Consider the following 17,808-nt stretch of genomic DNA (forward strand, 5'->3'; position numbering starts at 1 on the left):
ACCACTCAGCAATTTAGAAGAATATGCTGGCAAAATGTAACATGTACGTTGATGACTGTCTGAAGTTGTCTCTTGTCAGCTATCATGGTTTGGGTGTACAATATTGAACTTCACATTGTTATGATAATGCTGTGTGGATTTTGCTAATGATGACATACAGAATTATGAAGAAAAGGACAAAAGGTGGGAAACTAATAGATGGATCATGGTTGAGCCTAACTAATAGATGGATCATGGTTGAGCCTAACTAATAGATGGATCATGGTTGTGCCTAACTAATAGATGGATCATGGTTGTGCCTAACTAATAGATGGATCATGGTTGAGCCTAACTAATAGATGGATCATGGTTGAGCCTAACTAATAGATGGATCATGGTTGTGCCTAACTAATAGATGGATCATGGTTGTGCCTAACTAATAGATGGATCATGGTTGAACCTATTAAACTAATAGATGGATCATGGTTATGCCTAACTAATAGATGGATCATGGTTGAACCTATTAAACTAATAGATGGATCATGGTTGAGCCTAACTAATAGCTGGATCATGGTTGAGCCTAAATAATAGATGGATCATGGTTGAGCCTACTCATCAAAGCACCTCTAGGGCAGAATTAATAGATTTGTGTGTGTGTGTGTGTGTGTGTGTGTGTGTATGAGTGTTGAGGAGGGGGGTACAGGAGCTCATACCACCATCGATGAGGGCTAGCAGCTCGGTCACAAGTACATGGCCATACACTGCAAATGATACTTTGGCAAGCTTTGCTTTGCACAAACGTCACTGCTTTCAGCAGTCGGGCACTTCTTGCTGCATATCATGTAGACCATGGATACGTGTATGAATAAATTCACAAGCGGAATCTTCCACCAACAGGCTCAGGAGGGGGCTACCCGATGACGAAAAAATTGGTTAGTTGATCCAGAGAAACCACAGAGAGCATGCGACTACCCGGAACAAGATAACGAAGAACTTCATACTAAACTTACCTTGAAAGCAAGCACCTTCTTCTTTGTTGTATCAGGCATCTTGATAAGACAAAATACCTGGGTAATTGGTGTTTTTCTTGGAAAAGTGCTCAAGTTGTGCAGTTCTCAAGTACGCTGGCGTGTGCAATGTTGACATAAGTTACTTACAGTACAAGGTGCAGAGGTCAAGTGATAAATTAATATTCATAACCTACTGTTCGTAGCTCATGAATAGTTAATATATGCTCATAAATAATTAATATTGCAAAGCGCCGCCCCTGCATTAACGTACTCGAGAATTTTTAAGTTGTAATAACTTTATATACATAAAATATCTCTGAAAAAACTGAACATTTCAACTGTAGTGTGGTAAAGTTATAAATCTGCACAGCCTAAGTTTGTTATTTCACCCTGTTTAATGCATGACAATCTTGCTTTTTTGTGGAGTACGAAAAATCACCCTCTCACAAACTGTACGTCTTCTATTTTACAGGAAGGAATAAATAAACTTTCTACAAATTCAATGACTTACACTGACGTGGTAATTAGTTTCTGTACAAGAACATGACCTGATTTTAACATTGGGGAACTTACGCAGCAGTCGCCTGGCTGGAGTGCATCCAAGAATTCAAACCTCCAGCCACTGCCTTTTTCCCACGTTTGTGGATTTGACACAAATGTACTGTGCGGACACAGGAGAATCAAAGAGATTTCTCTTGTATCCATTGGCATGTGTGTTTCCGGTAAAATTCTACAGAAGAAATTAAAAATAACAAGTATAACAATTTTGAAGAATATAAATTGTTTTACTGGTCTTGTATTTTATTTCAATTGTCTACTATATTGTAAAAGTATGAGTTTTATTTTTTCATTTTCCAATGTTTCATCTTTACTATGTTCATGCCACAAATGAACATCTCAAGCACATTCTCAAAACAACTTTTGTTTACTTATCGCCAATTTCGTTTTTAAGAAAAAATCTGTTCTTCAATGAAAGTTGTTTTAAAATTCAGAGATTTGCAAAATCTGTTAAATTTGTTATGTAATTCCAATATTATCTTTCTCTAAGACAGGAACTTAGAATATTGACACTTGACTTACAGCATCAGAACCACCATTCTGCACGGTCACCCAGGTGGAATTATTGCCACTGTACAAAACTTTGTACGCCTTCACCCAGAAATCTTATCCAGATTGCTTTGGGTCACAATACCAATCAATAAGTGAGGTTCATCCATGTTGACAAGCACCCACTGGTTGGCATCAGTTGTCCCTGGCACCCAACCTGGAAAGGTCAAAAGGTACATTGTCAACAGGATGGTCTTGTCAGTGCACAAAGGTAGTACATGCACATTTATCATCTTTAACCAGGTGTAATAGATTACTATGTCAATTACTTGACATGAGCTGTCTGTCACCATGATACATATAATAGAAATAATAACAAAAATTGTTTATATAAGAAAAAAGTTGACATTGTTTTTGTCACTGTAATCATTAATAACATTAACAATTCATATAAACCTTACAATATTCTTCTCATATTAACTTACTCTGATTTGAAAATTTTTTTCAATAATTGCTTGGACTTTTTTACTTTTTTCAAAATTCACTTTCCATTATGGGGTAAACCGATTAATTTAATCATGGCAACAGCATGACTTTCTTGAGTACTTCATCACAAGTCACTGACTACGAGGCTCAAACACGAACATCACAAATTAAAGCAGTAAAATTACATGTTGAGACTATAGTGTAGTACCGGTATGTAAATGGGGATTTGATGAACAATCGATAACCGGGAGAAGCTGCCACCCATTGACGGCAGTCAGAAGCTACCGGTACATACTGTCATCAGAAGACAATTTTCAAAAATTTTCAAATGCCCATTGCTCAACCAAAACAACAAATAGTACTCTCGGAAAATGAAGAAAAGGAAACTGGTCTTACTCAAAAGAGACAAGCAAAGCCCCTGACTCGTGAAAACATTCTGCACATTGTTGTTCCAGAGCAATCATGGAAGAAAATGACGATGACTTTTGATTTCCAATGTTGTATAAATTGCAAGTTGAAGATGTGCCGTTTGAATTAAATTTGGATTGGTATGAATACATAGTAGTCTGCGGCATGCCATCCTTTCAGGTGGCAGCATCCTGTCAACCAATCAGAAGCAAGGATCGTGCCGTGGATCATGGCTATAACTCAAAACTGAAGATTGGCTGACAGGGTCTTGCCATATGACAAAATGAAATTGATTCACGTCTCTCATTGGCTGACAGGGTCTTGCCATGACAAAATGAAATTGGTGCATGTATTAATTCACATCTCTCATTGGCTGACAGGGTCTTGCCATGACAAAATGACATTGGTGCATGTATTGATTCACGTCTCTCATTGGCTGACAGGGTCTTGCCATGACAAAATGAAATTGGTGCATGTATTGATTCTATTCTCTCATTGGCTGACAGGGTCTTGCCATATGACAAAATAAAATTGGTGCATGTATTGATTCACGTCTCTCATTGGCTGACAGGGTCTTGCCATATGACAAAATAAAATTGGTGCATGTATTGATTCACATCTCTCATTGGCTGACAGGGTCTTGCCATGACAAAATAAAATTGGTGCATGTATTGATTCACGTCTCTCATTGGCTGACAGGGTCTTGCCATGACAAAATGAAATTGGTGCATGTATTGAATCTATTCTCTCATTGGCTGACAGGGTCTTGCCATGACAAAATGAAATTGGTGCATGTATTGATTCACGTCTCTCATTGGCTGACAGGGTCTTGCCATGAAAAATGAAATTGGTGCATGTATTGATTCACGTCTCTCATTGGCTGACAGGGTCTTGCCATGACAAAATGAAATTGGTGCATGTATTAATTCAGCTATAGGTCTCTCATTGGCTGACAGGGTCTTGCCATATGACAAAATAAAATTGGTGCATGTATTGATTCACGTCTCTCATATTGGCTGACAGGGTCTTGCCATATGACAAAATGAAATTGGTGCATGTATTGATTCACATGTCTCATTGGCTGACAGGGTCATGCCATATGACAAAATGAAATTGCTGCATGTATTGAAGATGACAAATGACAGTAGATCGGAATATTGCAGTGTAATTATTATTGGCGAGTCTATTTCCAAGGTGGGATATTTGACTGTGGGCAAATTTTGCATAGCATTTTAACATCTATTAGCAAATCCACAAGTGAAAATTTGTGTCCTTTTCAATTTTCCTTACAATATAATAAAACTTGTATAGATATAATACCGGTATTGTCTTCATACAACAGTGAAACTAAGTCAGACTGTGACCAGATATGAACTGAAAATGCTCACGTGTTTCATTATATATTGCAGTTATGTGTAAACTTGAACCTTTGCCACATGTTTGCAACTCCATTGAAAGCATTATGATCAACAAAAGTCATCCTTTCAACCTGGTAGTTTTGCATAAAACTTCTATCAAATACTTATGCCAGTGTACCAAATATCAGACCTCTAGCTCTATTGGCTGGCTCAGAATTAGATATGCATATAATTAATGAGGTACAGAATATGATGTCATAAGGTCTCCCATCATACCAAATATGAAGCGTGTAGCATTTGTGGTTACTGAGTTATGGATATATACGTATATTCAAGGTCAAAGGTCATCAAGGTCACATGACATTTTGTCAAAATAATTGTAATGCTAATCTATCCCTATATACCAAAAATCAGACCTCTAGCTCTATTGGCTGGCTCAGAATTAGATATGTGCATAATTAATGAGGTACAGGATGTGGTGTCATAAGGTCTCCCATCATACCAAATATGAAGCGTGTAGCACTTGTGGTTACTGAGTTATGGATATATACGTATATTCAAGGTCAAAGGTCATCGAGGTCACGTGACATTTTGTCAAAAAAATTGTATTGCTAAGCTATCCCTATATACCAAAAATCAGACCTCTAGCTCTATTGGCTGGCTCAGAATTAGATATGTGCATAATTAATGAGGTACAGGATGTGGTGTCATAAGGTCTCCCATCATACCAAATATGAAGGGTGTAGCACTTGTAGTTACTGATTTATGGACACATACGTATATTCAAGGTCAAAGGTCATCGAGGTCACATGACATTTTGTCCAAAAAAAAATTGTATTTGTAAGTTATCCCTATATACCAAAAATCAGACCTCTAGCTCTATTGGCTGGCTCAGAATTAGATATGCACATAATTAATGAGGTACAGGATGTGGTGTCATAAGGTCTCCCATCATACCAAATATGAAGTGTGTAGCACTTGTGGTTACTGAGTTATGGATATATACGTATATTCAAGGTCAAAGGTCATCGAGGTCACGTGACATTTTGTCAAAAAAATTGTATTGCTAAGCTATCCCTATATACCAAAAATCAGACCTCCAGCTCTATTGGCTGGCTCAGAATTAGATATGCACATAATTAATAAGGTACAGGATGTGATGTCATAAGGTGTCCCATCATACCAAATATGAAGGGTGTAGCACTTGTGGTTACTTAGTTATGGACATATACGTATATTCAACGTCAAAGGTCATCGTGGTCACATGACATTTTGTCAAAAAAATTGTTATGCTAAGTTATCCCTATATACCAATTCCAGGGTTAGGTTGGTAGCGGGTCGAGTTGACTGGGGTCGAGTTGGTTAGGGGTCGAGATGTACAGAAACCATGGTCATCATGCTTCCCATAGACTACCATGTATCAGAAAAATTAAAACTGTGATAACTTCATTAATATTCAAGCCAAGCCAACCAAAACCTTGTCAGTTCTAGCCATTTAAATTCTGAAGATGTCTACCAAATTTGACTGAAATACGTTCAGCCGTTTTTGAGATAATGGGGATACAGACACACGGACACACACACACACACACACACACACACACACACACAGACACACACACAGACAGACATGGCTAAACCATATGCTCACCTGTGTGAACACGTGAGCAAAAAACCATGGCGTTATTAAACCATGGAACTGAGTCTTTCAGTTGAAGATCACAAGTTACTGTGTTTTTTTGTCAGCTATTGGTTTGTCAATAATTGGTCCTATCTTCACATGGTATTGCCACTCAAATAAACAGCATCTCTCACGCATCCTCCACCAAGCTGATTAATCACATGCCTGTCCATCATTTCTCATGTCCAGAACTGCAAATCTCTTGACAGAAGATGACTCAGAACAGTGTACTGGGAACACTTTGAAATACTGGGTATTTGACCTTGGATACATAAAATTCTGAATACAATATCAGACAAAGTAACAGGTGCCGCCAACTAAGCTGTTCGTGCAAAAAGGTGTTCGTGCGAAGTTCTTCAGCGGGCGGGCAAATTACAAAACTAATCAGCGGGCGGGGAGAAAATATCGATATTTACTGTGGGCGGGGAAGAAATTTCATTACTTTCAGCGGGCGGGGAGAAAACTTTTGACAGTGGGCACCGGAAAATACGTAGAGGGAGGGGAAAGCGGCGCGGTTGATAGAACTTGAGCAGAAATTAAGCGCCTAACTTAGAGGGGAGCAATATTCCAAGTATACTGCTAACTACTGGCATGGTTTTGTGTTAATCTAGGTTGCCTAGTCGGCATATAGTTGGCAATGGAGAATTTTGGTAGTGGGGAGAGGGCAGCGGGGAGCTTGAATTGTTGTGGGGAGTGGGGAGCGGGCAGACTGTAGATACCGGAGGGCAGTGGGCATCAAAATTCAGTGGGAGGGCATATTTTCCGTGTATGCCAGTGGGAGGGCAGTAACGAACAGCTCTACTTTCCCCTCCAAATTTTGGGTCAAGGTCAAAAATAAGAAAAATCAGTATATCAGCCTTCAAAACATGTTTTGTGATGATTTTGAGAAATTCATGAAATTTACCAGTTGGCGGCACCTGAAGTAACAAACAGCAACACTTGACAGTAAAGTTGATACGTAAAAATCCAATATTTCTTTGTTCTAAATTACGATATTGATACCAAGTTACCAGATTGTGCTGACTATCGGATCCATCTCATTGGTCCAAAAGATGTGATTACTCTCACTCAAAATATTGAATAATTCCTTTGTCCATTTAAATTATTTGAGGATATTGACTTTCCATTCCATGGATAATCCATAATAAATGTTGGTCTTTCAGATATTAGCTCGGACATTGTGTCATCAGTTTGAATGAAACCAACACCTAGAATTTAATTGCTTCCAATCAGTGTAATACCTTTGCAATTAAATCAAGGTGGCCACATTTTGGTCCAATCTTGTTTTTTAAATGCATTAGGATAAATCAAATGATCTTAGCAAGGTATCTCATCATATTTTCTCATTCAAACGGCTGGTAAATGTTTATGCTCGATACAGTTGAAGCACATTGTTCATTGCCTGAATAAATTTAGATGCACAACAACATGTAATTCTCTAGGCATGCTCAAAATTTCATCTTGTCAGCAAGAGACATACATGTTACAGCTCTGCCTGTAACACTGATACATGAGGTCATCACAAATAGATATTATTATATTATATTCATAAACCACTGTCTGCCACAACTTAAGATTGTCATTCACATCAGAGTATTCTAATATGATATTCAAATCTTTTTCTGATTGGCTATAGCTACCGGTAGCTAGGGATGGCTGAGCCTTGACAGCGGTTTGTGAGAAATGGGTCAAAATGGAAATGTGTTGGCATGTCAGATGAATGCACTATGTATGCTACACTTTCTCATTCTATTTGTTCATCTGCTGAGATCTCTTTATTCTTGAAGATACATCAGGTTGCCATGGTAACTAAGTATGATTGTAAACATGCTCTAAACACATGTATGTGGCACTTGCAACGACTTATCAGAGTCTTGGCAAGCATGCGGTGAAATAGCTACATGTTGGTGAAATTCCCAAGAGATCTGGAAAGACTGTTTTGTTATTTGATCAATGGTTTGGAGGGAATGATATATGCAGGCATAAAGCATGGTTGAAATGCATACACACACATTGCGCCCATAATGGTTACAATGTTTTATGTTTCTACTCACACAAAATATATGTATCACATGACTCTGGCCAGAACATACAGACAATTTTACTGTGGAGGCAATACATGTAAACCTAATTCATACCTCATGTACTATAATTGGCTCAGATTCATTCTCAATTTTACATATGTGAAACACAGCAGTCAACTGTTTTAAAAATCAATTTTTTTTCAGACAGCCTGTAACTTAAATGACCATTTAGAGATATTGGTTCAATTCCTTGAATTTTTCAGATATTAAAAACCTTTAAGAAAGCTACAATAGTGAAAAAATAAACAACAGTGTGTAAATATATAGTTTGACTGCAGCAGACTATAAAATTTAAGACACAGTGAATCTTGTCCTTCAAGAGACCTTAAGGACAGCCCTTCATTCAAATTTCCAAACTGGATCTTTACCCGTCTATAGAGATCTTTCCATTAAAAGACTATTTCTGTTGCCATTCTGTGTACATTCGTTGCAGGATTGTGTTGTATTTGTGTTCACTATGACAGCAATGATGTGCGTGGCAGTACTGAACAGTAAGTTTTGACACATGAAGTACGAGTGAGAGTATTGCAGACGTTCTGTGACAGTGACAGAATAATTTGCTCATATGGATGTTTTATCTGCTTGGTGTTCCAATGAAGACAACCTTGGATTATTTTTTGCCGATGTCAAAAAGTGGCTGACCCCCCTATTCCAACTTTCGAAAACAGGGTGGCCCCCTATTCCAACTTTTGAAAACAGGGTGACTCCCCCTGTGTGCAACAAAGGTAAAACAAAAGGTGCAATATAAAGTCAATAATTCAGTGTGTGTGTGTGTGTGTGTGTGTGTGTGTGTGTGTGTGTGTATATATATATATATATATATATATATATATAGGTAAAACAAAAGGTGCAATATAAAGTCAATAATTCAGTGTGTGTGTGTGCGTGTGTGTGCGTATATATATATATATATATATATATATATATATATATATATATATATATATATATATATATATATATATATATATATATATATATATATATATATATATATATACATATTTCGTTAGAAAAGCTTGTTGCCTCCACCACCTAACCGTGACCAGTATCTCGAAATGTTCATCACAGAAACCAATAACGACATTAGAGACCACTCCATCTTCAATAAGTTAGAGACAATCTCACCAGTGAAGAACGAATCGCACTTACATCCATCACAGGCAGGAAAGACTGGGTCATAAAACCCTGCTGATAAGGGATCCCCTATAGTCATCATGGATAAAACCCACTCCATTGCAGAAGCAAACAGTATTTTGAACAATCACAAACACTATAAAAGACTCAAATTTGATCCAACGAATCGTATCAACACTTCCATTAAAGCAGCTATCAATGACAAGTTCCACCAAGGTAATATATCCAAACAAACACTACGGGGAAAAACACACGCTATTTGTTCAGTACAGCGCCACCATCGGTTGAGCGATGGCAAGCGCAACCAACATGGCAGCGCCCAGAGCTGTTTTGTCAAATGTAGTCAGCGCTCTAAAAAAATGCAGAAAGGGAGACCAGGAAGGAACGTTTGAGTATGACAGAGTATGACGCTGTACTGAATTTGTTTTCGGAATTGCGAGATTTAGCCCAGAGTGTTGTAGAAAAGAATCTAGGCACCAGGCAAGAGTTACATTGGCGAACACGTACCCACCCAATCTTCGCTCGAGAGATATGATTCATTGGAATATGGCTATTTGTAGCAGATTGCGTCTCAACCCGTCTGTGCGATCACCCTGGCAAAATACCTTCACTTGCAATCTCCCAAAGGAAGTGTTTTGCATGGTTGATAGGTATGCGACCCGTAACAGCATGGGCATTGAAAAGCACACATCATCAGCATCCATCACTCTGAAAATGACTATGGTGACTAAGGCCAAGTACCTGATAACGAGAGCTAGACTTGAGGGGGAACAGATCAGTTCAGATGATGTGATGAAGAAGATAATCTGGGGTGAAAGGCTTGTTGCGGATATGAACCAGCCATTTGTAATTAAATATTCCTGCACCAGAGAAGTTGCCAGTATTAGCTTCCACTATGGTCACTGAAACGCTCACGGGGTCCCTCAACATGGACAGTAATTGCACTTGCAGTGACAGGAATTTTTGGATTACAGTTGGACTCATGAATACTGAGACACTGCCAGTAAATTTCAGGATTCAGCGTTTATTTATTTCTATAGTGTTATGTGGCTAACTGTTCTATGGCCACTGAGTTTAAATCGTTGAATTGTTCCATTTAGTGTGTGAAGAGTCTACAAAAAAATCAAGAGTGTACAAGAATTATCTGTTGAATGTGGGACCATGGAATTTTATTTCTTATCCAAAATTAATTTAACATTTTTTTCAAATATTATTTGACTTACCTTATTTTATCTCAGAGTTTATTTATTCACAGAACTTCAAAAATCTATTTCTATCCAACATGTGTCATAAAACATTGTTTTCAAATTTTATTCAACTCAATTACAGAGTATATTCACTCACAGAACTTTAAAAATTTATTTCTATTCAACATGTAGTTCCACTTTTCTTCGAAATTGTATTCAACTCAATTACAGAGTTTATTCACTCACAGAAAATTAAAAATTCATTTCTATACAACATGTGATTAAATATTTTTTCAAATTTTATTTAAGTCAATTTCAGAGTTTATTCACTCTCAGAACTTTAAAAATTTATTTCTATCCAACATGTAATTAAACATTTTTTCAAAATTTTATTCAACTCAATTACACAGTTTATTCAATCACAGAAATTTAAAAATTCATTTCTATCAAACATGTAATTAAACATTTTTTCAAAATTTTATTCCACTCAATTACAGAGTTTATTCACTCACAGAACTTTAAAAAATTATTTCTATCCAATATGTAATTAAAAATTTTTTCAAGTTTTATTCAACTCACCTAATTCAGTTACAGAGTTTATTCACTCTGCCATGTTTTTAATGAAGTTTCAAACATTCTGAAAACATTAATTTCCTTAGAAATATAGTTATGTACTAGCGTACATAATAAATTCAAAGAACAGGAAATTCTGAAAGAGTTTGATCATGGGCATGCATTGACTACAGTGAAAATTGTAACATTTATTTTACAGTATATTTTAAGTGATAAGGCCAGGAAGAAAAAATAAATTGTTCATCGGAATCGCCGCTTGTACTTTGGCATATTTGGAATTTTTTTTGATCGCGGCAAATTCTTACTTCCGCATTACAAATATTTTTAGTACTGCCGCTGGTGGCGCCGTACACTGTGTCGGGTTTTCGCTGGCACGGGATTTTGAATGAGACTTCATTCGTGTTCGGACTTAGTTGACTGCCAACACGTTGTTGTTACGTCTGAATTTGGCGAATCATGACGCAAAGTGGGTCGATTTGGCCAGAAATTTGCTCGTTTTGTAAAGGTTAGTACATGTCACATCATGAGTATTAATTTGATCGCCAACATTTGACGTGATGGCCAACAGTTAGTTCCAGAGACGCTATTCAGTGCAGTGTTTGTCCTGATATTACGTTCGGCGATTTGTTCAACAAGATCGTGACAGCAGATAAACGGTGCATCCGATTGAATGAAAATTGCATCTAAAGTATAAAAATTTACGGCAATGACAAAACACATGGTTGCGTCGATGTTAAAGTACAATCTGAATGATGACTATACAATGTTGTTAGACCATTGTGTAAAATGTGTAGAGACAGTGGTAAAGAGGCCAAAACATGGGGCCAAAGTAAAATGAAAAAAACTCAGATGCTAGGTCCCACCAGGACAATATTAAAGGACAATACTGAATTGTTGGATTTCAGTGATTTGCTGTACATTTCAGTTTTATTCTGAGAGAATGTTGAAATGCTAAGAATATGTTGTGCAAACACTAACTGTGAATGTAATGGCCTATGTTATTGTTGGGAAATATAGTATTGAATTCAGTTACCAGTATCAGTGTTTCTTGTCTGAGATATTTCTGGTAAAAAGGGAAACAATAATTTTGCCTTGTCTGCATCAGTGCAAAAATGCCAGAGAACCGCGTTTACCTTCGGCCTAAAAAAAAAATAAAAAAAAAATTTTCGCTCGCCGCTCCTGGGACTTGGTCCAAAAAATCCGATGAACAAGATTTTTTTTTTCTCTGGCCTAAATACATGATACAGTCTGCTTCTACACAAGTGTGCATGTGTACATTATTATTACCCACACACTTTCTTTAGCCTAGCTGTGATGAGTCCTTTCTCACATGACTTTACAATATCATTCATGATCCACACAGAACAGATGGCACACTTTATTTTCCGTCAGCTCCTTTTTGTTACCACAAATGCAAACAGTTTTGTTTTCAATTAAGACATTCTTTTGGAATGTAATTGTCTTTCTCTTTGGTTTCATCATGGCTTTGCGGCGTCTTCTGTATGTGTTAGACATGTCATTAAACCTAAGCCAGTATAAGATAATGTACTCATGGCGAAAGACTAGTTGCCATCTGTTCTGAGCGGTTGACTTCTTTGCATACAGAGCTAATCGCTGATGTTTTGACTCACGGCCCTCCATTGTATTCAATGCAAGGCCATGACCAAATTCTTCCAGAATTTCTTCAGTGTGTAAAGGGACTATGTGACCTATGTGCCAAACAGTTGAATTTATATTCAAAAATAGATAGTATGCATTGAAAATCAGTGTAATTTCCTTCCCAATGCCATCGCATTATTTCTGATAATATTGAACCTGCAGATGGGAGAGGTCATGTCTCTCAACAGCATATCAATAAACACCAACACTGATTGGCGGAACTTTCTTTTGTCACTATCTTGACTGCTACACAAAGTGAACACCAAATGTATGTAATTTCTACATAGCTTTTTAGATTCCTCTCCAGTGAATCTAAAGTCAAATTTCGCAACTGATGCATTTGAATCATCTTTGTACATCTTTACTATTTTATTGTACAGCTCTTACTTTAAACTTCAGCACTTCCAAGAACTTGTACACTGTACAGTTGCTTGGCAGTGTTTTCAGATTCACACCCCCACACAAAAATTCCTTGTTACTTCTTGATACAGCATCTGTCAGTAAAATGCAGAAGTATTAATTGTTGCCACAGATATTATTCTTGCAATGAAGCGGCTCAATTTTAGCACAATTGATAAATTGTCCAAGGGGTGGTACAAATTCCTGTCTAGCGTTTTGCAATGAAGTCTGTTATTTTTGCCCTTGCTGTTTTGGGTTTGATAGATTTGTTTTGAGTACTCTTCATTTTACTGACAGCTGCTGCATCAAGAATTCATTTTTCATAATCCCATTTATGCCATTTACTGTTTGGACCCAATGAGGCATTTAGTGTACTCATGGAAACGTTTGCAAAAGATGAGAAATACTTTGCAGAATTGCTAAACTCCCCTGAAGCATTAAAGGCCAATCCCTTCATGTCAAATGGTAGAAGGGAAACTCTGAATGACACCTTGTGCTGCAAAATGTCATATTTCTCAGTAATGATGGCTTGTAACTCAGAGGTAATACTCTCAGCATAATTTCTCATGTACTAGTACTCATCATCTTCTTTGAGGTTTGCCCAAAGTAGTAAAAAGTTATGATCAGGACTAGCAAGCCTATGGGTATAAACATTAAGAAAGCTAATTAGCCAGGCTGTGGCCTGATTATGCGCTTGCCAAAGGGAGCTGCATCTGACCACAGAGCACTTTGGAAACAATTGGGTTGCCTAAACCAACACAGGTCACATTTATTATTTTCCTCCATTTTTAAATATAACTATGCTAATTTCAAAAGCATTGGCATTATTGGACGTTTAAGACCAACAGCTTTGCCTTCAACTACAACCGGAATTAGATCACCTATATCTAGGCTTGTAATGAAGGATATCACTTTCTTGTATGGAGTCAGTTTTTTTTTATATTTCTGCATTACCGGTATATAATCCAATTCGGCTCTCCTTATGGCAATGTATTTCTGTACAGACACTTCAAACTTCTAATCATATTACCCTCATCATTCTGTAAATCTCTGCTTGATGGTTTGAGAACAGAGGGAAGAACATAATTTATCACTTTGGATGAATTAGACAAATAGGGTTGTAGTTGACTTGGTGAAGCTGTAGTGATCAGTGAATGCCAAAGACCATGCAAAGCAGCATCAGAAGCTTTGGATGAACTTTGACCTTGAGAAGAGCACACTGATTCAGAAGAATGAATTTTTTCTGCACACTGAAGAGTCAGTCTCCGTCGCTTATACTGCTTGGTTCTGCTCAGATTTAATTGTTCACTATTTCCAGGTTTAAGTTTGCTGTCACGTGACACTTATTCATACAAACCACTGATTTCCTCTTCAAAACATTTCATCTGAAAATTTCAAATAAACATCCTCACTACCTGCTGTCATTTAATTGCATCCTTTTTAAACTTACTTTAAACGATAACAATCAATATGTCTACATGCATGATAGAGGCCACTTAAGATTGTATTCAAACAATTGTTGTTTAGATAAATAATTTTAACAAAAAATGGCCATCAATATAATTGGTAAGACACTTGAATTTCAATTAGGGCAATATGCATGTTGAACTGGTGTCAGCATTATATATATATATATATATATATATATATATATATATATATATATATATATATATATATATATATATATATATATATATATATATATATATATATATATATATATATATATATTATCTATAGTACATACATATATATATGTTATCTATAGTACATACATATATATATATATATATATATATATATATATATATATATGATATATATGTATGGTATATATATATATATATAATATATATATATATATATATACCGGTATGTGTGTGTGTGTGTGTGTGTGTGTAATAGTATATCACATTATACATTTTAATATTATATTAAATAATTCTATGTATTAGTATGTACAATATACATACATACACACATGTGTATGTATAAATATTTACACTTTAATTGCCCACAACTCTCACGTTCTTAGTCTCTGTCTGTCTTACATTAACCATCTTTCTATTCAGTTTAACAAGTCTTTGCTTGGCTTGCTTTAGCATTTTCTTAGAAACTTGGATACGACTATCTATGCTTCTTTTTTTCTCTTGTGCACCAGCTACTATATTTCGCTTTTTGGCCCATTCTCCTATACTGAACCTTTTCTTTCTAGTGATGCTTTTATTGCTCTCTGTTTCATAATGTGCCTGTTGTTCACATGCTTGACGTATTTTTTTCTTTTCTACAGCAAACTGTCCAATGTTAAAGTGCTGAGCTCGCTTTAATGGCTGGGGCATCCTAATTCTCAAGGCTCGTAGACAGGCTGTCAACATGTCTAACCCTTAGTCTACCTAACAAAAACCAATGAAATAGTTTATGAATGGTTGTTTTTGAATGTTATTCTAAACGGTTACACATGGCTTTGAGGTTGGTAGGGGTCCTTTAGAGTTATGAAATTATGTTTAGCCGAGTTGTTATCGTTACTTCTGGGTTACTTAGATGCTGGGATGACCCGGCGCTCACACGATAATTGAACATGCAAATTATGAAATAAAAAAAGACACTTTCAAAAATCTAAAACGATACGATTGTTGGAAATCATCATAAGATAGCGTGTATTGAACCTTAAAACCACAGATCAAAAATTGTGGAATTGAAGCAAGGAGATTATTTGCGTCGAATTGACTCTGCCGTTGTTAGATTTCCCATTGTTTACTATGGTCGCCACAGTTACGTGTTCGAGCTGCCGCTATCATCGTAATTTAACGATCACATTATGAAATAAAAACCACCATTTTCAAAAATCTAAAACGATACGATTGTTCAAAATCATCATAAGATAGCGTGTATCGAACCTTAAAACCACATATTAAAAATTGTGGAAAATGAAACAAGGAGATTTCTGCGTCGAATTTACTCTGCCGTTCCCGTTGTTTACTGTGGTGCGATCGCTGGCACTCGCGCTCAACCAATATTACTGAAAACTCGCCGGTTGAAATTTTTTATTTCGCCAAGTTTTGCAACCAAACTTGCACAGCACATTCATGACAATCATAACAAAAATACCGTCACGGACACTATGTGCTCACATTTGGTTTGAATTGGTCCATTCGAGAAATATTTAAACCAGGAAAAACAAGAATGACAAAAGCAAATAAGGTCTCCAACTTAGGTACTGGAGGTCATCTTTAGGAACATGCATATATCAACTTCTATAGCAATGCGAGAAGCAGATCCTAAATACATAAGCAAATGTCAACAACAAAAAACAGAGAAGGCTTGATAAAAAGAAAAGGTGGGAGCGGGCAAAAAATGCACAAGGGATCTGGTAAAAAAGTAATGCTACATCATCGATCTTCTAGACCCTACCCCCTCCTGAATATCAAATGTTCCACCCCTTGGTATTACATAAGACCAAATGACAGGAAGTACATTTACAACCTTGGAGATTTTTAATTAATGCCATGAGTGTTATCATTCTAATGTACACAGCACTTAAGTTAGTTACAGATAGTGAAATGCCTTCCACTGTGGGTGGTGATTACAACATCTGGAATTATCCTGGATCCAAATTTCTCATCAGTTCTTGTATGTCTTACATAGAAAAGTTGCAAAAATTGGTCCAAAATGAAAAATATCACCTCAGCTTTGTTTTCTGGATCAAATTTTCCTACACATTGGTACCAAATATGACAAAATTATGTTCACAGCCTTCAAAATTGTCTCACAACATACCCTGGGTTGGTGTAGGTCATTTAAGGTCACAAACTGAGAAAAGTAACAAAAATATACAAATTTTGGGGTTTCCCAACACTTTGAGTAGGAAATTTATCTAATAACATCTTTTGAGGACTTTATACCAAATTACAAAGCTATCAAACAAGTAATGTTGAGATAAAGTTTTCTTGACCAAAAATGACAATATTGTCTTAAAAATACAATTTTTTATATTTCAGGACAATTTCCACATACCTAACTATTGTCATCTCTGTACATCTGTGTACCAAATATGAAAGCTGTCTGTCCAGGGGTTTTAAAAAGGAAATACTGTCTAAAATTTTTTGACCAAAAATGACAAAATTGTTCCAAAATAGTAATTTTCCTAATTTTGTCATAATTTCAACAAATTAGAAGAGTAACACCCTTGCAAAGTGACAACCCAAATTTGAGAGCGATTGGGCTGGCGATTTCAGAGAAGAAGAATTTTTACTGAAAATGAGAAAAATCACAAAAAAATTCAGCAAAAATACAAAATTAAGGATATCTTCACAATATTCATAAAACTGTATAAGGTTCACCTAAGGTACTTGCACACAAGTTTTCAAAGCATTCAAAAAAGCAGTTCTTGAGTTATTAATTCTTAACCATTTTCACATTTTGTAAGCTCATTTGCATAATTTTGGCAATGCAGACTTCATTTTAACAAAATCTTATCTATAGCCCAGGATGCATCCACACACCAAATACCAAGCTGAAACGTGCAGCGGTTTGTGTGTTTTTGATGTTGACGGACATACTGTACGTACATACATACATACATACATACATACATACACACATACATACAGACGCCATCAACTTTAGCCTATACGATAAACTCACATTGGTAAAACCAAATGTGAGCTAAAAATCGTATCGTTTTATATTTTTCACTTTTGGTTTATTTCGATTGAAAATAACTTTCTTGATTATCGATGCCTACGTAATTAGCGATGCCTGGTGTACAGCTGAGCAATGTACACAGCCAATGCAGTA

At 36.3% G+C, this 17,808-nt stretch overlaps 1 long non-coding RNA gene across 1 annotated transcript in view; it reads right to left on the bottom strand.

Moving 5' to 3' along the window:
• LOC139114844 (uncharacterized) overlaps nucleotides 1–17,808 on the bottom strand; it is a 45,611-nt gene that overhangs the window by 13,531 nt on the left and 14,272 nt on the right. Inside the window, exons 2-3 of the long non-coding RNA XR_011547974.1 lie at nucleotides 2,070–2,253; nucleotides 1,563–1,719 (exon numbers count right to left, since the gene is read on the bottom strand). This is a non-coding gene — a long non-coding RNA (uncharacterized lncRNA). The remainder of the gene's footprint in view (nucleotides 1–1,562; nucleotides 1,720–2,069; nucleotides 2,254–17,808) is intronic.

This window comes from Ptychodera flava, chromosome 16 (assembly GCF_041260155.1).
Source record: "Ptychodera flava strain L36383 chromosome 16, AS_Pfla_20210202, whole genome shotgun sequence".
Classification (NCBI taxonomy): Eukaryota; Metazoa; Hemichordata; class Enteropneusta; family Ptychoderidae; genus Ptychodera; species Ptychodera flava.